Source organism: Leptosomus discolor, chromosome 2 (genome assembly GCF_034619465.1).
Source record: "Leptosomus discolor isolate bLepDis1 chromosome 2, bLepDis1.hap2, whole genome shotgun sequence".
Lineage (NCBI taxonomy): Eukaryota > Metazoa > Chordata > Aves > Leptosomiformes > Leptosomidae > Leptosomus > Leptosomus discolor.
In genome coordinates this window covers 111,287,784-111,294,350 of record NC_141392.1, presented here as the reverse complement: position 1 = coordinate 111,294,350, position 6,567 = coordinate 111,287,784, and positions in this window count along the sequence as shown.

The following is a 6,567-nucleotide window of genomic DNA, read 5'->3' as shown; positions in this document are numbered from 1 at the left end:
ACATGACCTTCTCCAGAAAGTCACAGAAAGAGTGCAGTTGTTCCTCCTTTCTCAGGGTTGTTCCATCCAGTTTCTGAATGAAGAGACTAAGCTTCCTCCTCCCCTTTTCCCTCCCAGCCTGTTCCGCTCGCCTTGCACTGTAAGTCCAGTCTTCATTATGGGGTTTGGGGACTTCACTAAACCATCCTGAACGTAAGTAAGGATTTCTGCTCAATAAATATTCCTCCTCAAATTTTTGGACGCTGGTAGGCAAAAGTGAAAGCAAGATGTAAAAAGACCTCTGCTGCACATCCAGGCTGCAAAAGATGCCCCTGGCAAGATGGACTATTGCTTTACCCCGTGTTTTCCTTCCCAGGCTGGATGGGAAGGAGCTGGAGGACGGCAAGTGGCGGTGTTCGGAGGCGACATCAGCAGAACAACATAGACATAACAGTCGCGAGAGCGCGCGGGGGACAACGACCCCGGTGTCGACCGACCAGATCGGGGCAGGACAGCGAGAGGCAGGAACCGCACGGAGACCTCCGGAAGCCACCACAGACAAAGCCCTCTCCGGGGGCAGCCCCCGAGCCTCCCCTCTCTCCGCTGCCTGGGACAGGGCAGATGTGACACTTGCCTTTCCTCCGCCCCCTGCCCGCGCTGCCGCCCCCTGCCCGCCCGCTGCCCGCCCCCTTACCTGCCCGCTGCCCTCCCTGCCCGCCCCCTTACCTGCCCGCGCTGCCGCCCCCTGCCCGCCGCCCTCCCTGCCCGCCCCCTGCCCGCCGCCCTCCCTGCCCGCCCCCTTACCTGCCCGCGCTGCCGCCCCCTGCCCACCCCCTTACCTGCCCGCTGCCCTCCCTGCCCGCTGCCCGCTGCTGCCAGCCCGGCGGCAGCCCCCGGCGGGGCGGTGGGTGAGGCGGCCCGGGCAGGGCTGGGGCGGGGGGACCGGAGAGCGGTGGGCGGGTGCGAGGGGGTCGGGGCTCCCCCTGGGCGCGGGTTGGGACAACCCCTGAGAAGCCGGTGACAGCTCCGAGTCTTGCAGCTTTTCACCTTTTCGCTGACTTTTAAACTCGCAAAAATACTGCAGCGGCCATTTGTTTTTATTGAACACTGACTGCCTTTAGCAAGTCTGAAAGGTTTGGAATAATTAAAGAAACTTCTAGGAAACTCCTGTTTCTGGGACCTCGCTGGGTGCTTTATTTAACTGATGTGGTACAGGAGACCGCAAGGTAGCAATGCCTCCTGCCCTGGTGACAGTTCTTCCTTGGTAGGATATAGCTGTGGCTTTTAGTCCTTACTAAGTCTCGAGTTCGCCTTACGTTGCCTTAAGCTTGGTCAAGACATTGGGAGTGTTCCGTAGGTCGTGTGGAGTAATGTTCTCCAGAGCCTTCTAAACCAGCCTTGCTCTGAAGGAAACAAGTGTCCAAACACTCCCAAGGGGCATCTCTGCAAGTGGGAATTCAACCCCCCCATAGAGTACATGGTGCATGCAGGTCTCATCTCCATCCCTAGGCTGTCGTACAGCACTTAGGCAATCACTCCTATTACCTTTACTCCTATTTTATTTTCTTCAAAGGACAGTGCATTTTTTGCTTATGTTTCTGTGTATCAAATGTAAATGAAGCCCCACAAGAAATTAAACAGAAGGATGCTCTTGTTTTCCATGTGATCTATCCTAAACTGAGAGGGTTTGAGATGCTAGGGCCAGGCAGGTCTGATCATGGATAGAAGCAGAGCTCTTGGCACTTCCAAAAACCTTAAATGAAGACCCCTTATGGGTTTAAGTATCTCCACCACTAGGTAAAAGCAGCTGACGGAAGACATCCTGAATTAGTCTTAGACTTGGACTGTTCCATCTAAATCATGCTTTAGGCAGTGTATGTGCAGGTCAAGATCTTAGACTCTAATTTTATAGACTCTTTACAGTAGCCAAGGATTCATCTTCCTTTGCTTCTCTTTAACATTTTTAGTGATATATAAAAAAGCAATGCATGTGGAGAAGGAGAGTCTCTCCTGAAAGCTCTCCAGAAAAAGACACAGAGAAGATTTGTAGCTGAAATAACCACTCTACGGGGTTTTTTTAACTGCTTTTTTTGGTTTATCCTTTTTCCTTTCTAGGCTAATTAAACATTCAGTGCTCATAACTGCAATTATTCTAGTTCTTTTCAATCACGATGTCCCCTAGGGCACAACAAAGGACTTTCTAGAAGTTATAAAAACCCCCTAACATATTGAGATGTGCGATGGCATTCACAGAAACAGTGATTATTTTGTAATCTTCCATTTTTTTGTTTCTTTAGACTATATGTTTTAATAATGAAAACAGATGATATTTGAGTACATACATCATATATTTCTACCCACAGACTAGTGGTCTGAAAGGTATAGTAACTCTCGTCACCTAGATACGGCAGTTCTTTCCCATCTCAAACCAAGTACAGTTTTCACTGGATCCTTGCTGCAGTCTTAAGCCATGGAAATGCTTTGCATTACTAATTTTAGAAATGCTACATTCTCATAAGCTTCTTAAATTTAGAACTGTCAGTTGACACTAATGTTAACAGACGAGAAATGTTACTTGCTGCAGTGGTGCTAGCTGTTGGGGATGGATGCTTCTGTACACACAGATATTACAGTGAATAAGGTAAAATCCAAGCTGAAGCGTTGTCAGATTTCTAGATTCTACAATATACACTATTTCCTTCCTAAATGTTTTCATTGCAGTAACGTCACTTTTCTTATTTTTTCATATGAAATCATTAGCTTTGCTTACTATTATTAAAGTAGAAAATACTATGCTACTTAATTTATTGTTTTAATGGAAAATTATCTAGGAAACATCATGTTAATGCCTAAGCAATGTCCTGTTTAATGTTTTCTGTTATCACGTTGTCTGTTTTTTCTGTGACTTTTTAATGTTTTTTTCCCCCATTACACTTTTCTTTTAGGCTGGTTGAAGAAGCAGTGGAGGTGGAGGAGGGAAGGAGCATGAGACACCACATGCCACGGGATATGGAGAGTGTGCTGCACGCTCTGTTGGTAACATAGCTATGACAGCTCACGTCTCCCCTGCCATTTCCCCGGCTGGTCTTGAGTGTGGGGCCATGTGATCTCAAAGCTGTCTAATTCCCTCATGATCATCATGTGTCTTTCTGCTTTGATCCATCAATCCATCAAGGCAATGAACCTTTCTGTGACTTTGCCTCTCTCTGTATTTATGAGTACTTCTTCAGATGTCACATCAAGGAGCAAAACTCTGCCACCAAACAGTCATTAAGAGTACAGAAATATCCTACTTGAAGTATCTCCTGAGGCAATTTCCTCTAACAGATAACCAAAATTAATCACCAAGACAATTATGACATTGATACTAATGGGAAAGCTTACATTTTTTAAGCTTGCAAAACAGCAACCACAGAGCTGTAGTTCTCTATAAGACAACTTATATATCTATTATGTGCATTACCTGTTTAGTCTTCTGGTAATGTGTGGGGGGTTTCCCCTCTGCTTAGAAAGAATCCTATTTCCTAGTCCTGTGTGTTTTATTATTATTGTAGAAAGGTATTTAAAATTATAGTCTAAAATATTTCAGCGAAGGAACTCTTAAAAAACTTGATAACGGATAATAAAATACTATTTAAACGAAAACATTTTTCTATGTGCTTTTAAGATTAGCATGCAAACTACTTCTTTGTCATAATTCATTAGCTGTGTAGCTGTTTCTTAATTATGTTAAAGAATATTGGAATATTGTTTATTAGGTCTCTCTGTACTGTGAAGTGCAGCAGAACCTTCCTGATGAATTGCTTTTATACACTGAATGTGAAATGCTGTTTCAATGTGAATGGACCTGACAACTCGTACTTAACATAATCACAGGTATTTATGTAGTGAAGGGGCACTGTCCAGTTGCCATCAAAATCAGAAAAGGTAACATCCAGTTTGCTTATCGCCACGTTGTTCCAGAACGCTGCACCACCATGTCTGTCTCAGGTACTGCACACAGCAAATTCTGACACCAGAAAAAGAAAGACAAAGCAAGCATAATCATTTGCTCTTGGTTGAAAGCATCCCATATCACATCTATCTGCAGTCAGTACACCTACCTGCTCATCTATATTTTTTTTGAATGGAAAATCTAAAAGTGTATCATTACAACACAAAAGAAAGATTCATTATATACAGGAAGTAAAACTCTTTGTCAAAGCTTTTCCTGCATCACTCAGATTCTGCCTTTTTAAACTCTGTGGTAACAGGCAGATTTGGCTGCTTTTAAGTAATCTGGATTGAAATTTTAATAGTCCGCATTCTATTTGATCTTTTCCCCTTTGATTTTCTAAGAAGTCTTACATGTATGACTGTCCAGGCTCAGATTTATCAACTTTGCCTGAAAACTACATTTGACTGAAAAGAACAAAAAATTAATTTCAAGCAACTTGAAATAAACCACTGTTTCCTGCTGTGCAGCCAGAACCTCGGGGTTCTGTCCCTCTTTGTTTGCACCGTCATCACTTAAATGCATCCAAAGAAGGGATGAGAGGGTCAGGAATCCTTGGGCAGTCCTACCTCAAGAAAGTCACGTAATTCTCCAGTCTGTAAGAATCTCCAGCGTTTTACACCTCGAGGAATTCTTCGTAGGTTCAGTCCTCCTGACCCTGCCTAATGCCTTTTGAGGTGCCCTGGAGCATCCTGTTGGGCCTTCAGCTGCTGTTCCAGGGTGATACTGGTCGTCTTCTGCACATCCTGCGCCACAGCAACCAAGCCCCTGCAGATGTCTGGGATTCCTTAGGACATCTCAAATAGCACGAGATCTCTATGTGTGGACAAGTGAATTCAATTTTAAATGTCTATTAATAGCTAGTGGTGGTCTGAGTAATCAGACAGTGGGACCTAGAAATGATTGAGCTCACCAAGAAGAAGACGCCTGGTGGCTACTGCCCTACATTACTCCTCAGGCTTCATTAACTACATTTACTAGGGATGAGAGTCAGCTGCCTGAGCTTCCAGTGCCACTTGCCACTTGAGATGTCCTCACACATCCTGCCTGGCCTCCAGCTCACGCTGCAGGAGGGCACAGGTTTTCCACAGGTCTTGCGTCAGCCCCATCTAGGTGTCCTGGATACCATACAGCATCTCAAATGCCACTAGACAGCCTACATTTAAGCAAGTGAAGCCTTAGCTCTTTGAAATGGAAGCTGAGACATCTAGCACCCATATAGGCACCTATATTTAGGTGTGTTGATCTCCCATGGATCTCCACTATAAAGCCCTTTAATACAAATACAATAGAGTCCTTTCTAGTCATGATATTGGTATCATCATTGTTGAGATACATCTTCTGCTGAACACCATACATAAGACTTACTTGAAACAGATTCACAGAATCACAAAATGATAGGGGTTGGAAGAGACCTCTGGAGATCATCTGGTCCACACCCCCGCCAAAGCAGGTTTGCCTACAGCAGGTTGCATGGGACTGCATCCAGGTGGGTTTTGAGTATCTCCAGGGAAGGAGACTCCACAACCACTCTGGGCAGCCCATTCCAGTGCTCTGCCACCCTCACAGTGACAGTTTTTCCTCACATTGAGGTGGAACTTCCTGTGCTCCAGTTCGTGCCCGTTGCCCCTTGTCCTGTCACTGGGCATCACTGAAAAAACTGTCCCCATCCTCCTGACACCCACCCTTTCAGTATTTAAAAGTATTGGTAAGATGCCCCCTCAGTCTTCTCTTCTCCAGGCCAAAAAGCCCCAAGTCCCTCAGCCTCTCTTTGCAAGACAGATGCTCTAACCCCTAGTCATCTTTGCAGCCCTATCAGTACCCTTCAGTTTGCATTTTGTACCAGTTATCTATTGTTGTGATAAGAATTCAGTTGTGAGTTTCATTGTTTCTTGAAGATGTATACAGACTGGATATACATTATTTCAGCCCTTGCTGTTGCTCTTGTAAGCGGGAATAGGAATGGTCAGAATTTTGCATGTCCTTTCTTTTCTAAACCGTGATGCTACGAAGCAATAAATCTGGGTCTTTTTACGTTTGCTGGCGTGGCTCTGATCAACCCAATCCTGGATCCATTGTTTTCCACAGGTAACAGACACGGTTTGCTGTAGGGTGAGAAAACGAACCTCCTCCACCAGGCCCGCAACAGCAACTCCTGCCTTCGCGGTTTAAACCCCAGGCCGCCCGGCGCGGCACGGCACGGCCGCCCGCCGCCCCTCACGGGCGGGCGCTGCTCTTCACCTTGGGCTGTCACAAGGCGGGGTCTCGCCTCCCGGGCACACGGCTGCCCTTGTCGCCTGCCGCCTGCCGCCGCCCGGCAGCGTCTCGCAGAGGTGCTTTCAGAACGCTGGAAATGAATGCCTGGGGAAACGGGGAGCAGCCAGGCTGTCTCGCTAGCCTTGCCTTCCCGTCGACGTGCTTCCTTCCCTACCAGAAGGATTTGCTTCTTCCCTCTGAGCGGGAGCCCTCACCCGCGCTGCTCCCCGCGTGTGAGCGCGGCCCCGCCCCGCCGCACACGCGGCCGGGCGGGCGCCGCGGCGGCCCGGAAGCCAGCCGCCTTCTGCTTCCCCTCCGCCCGGGAAGAGGCGGGCCCC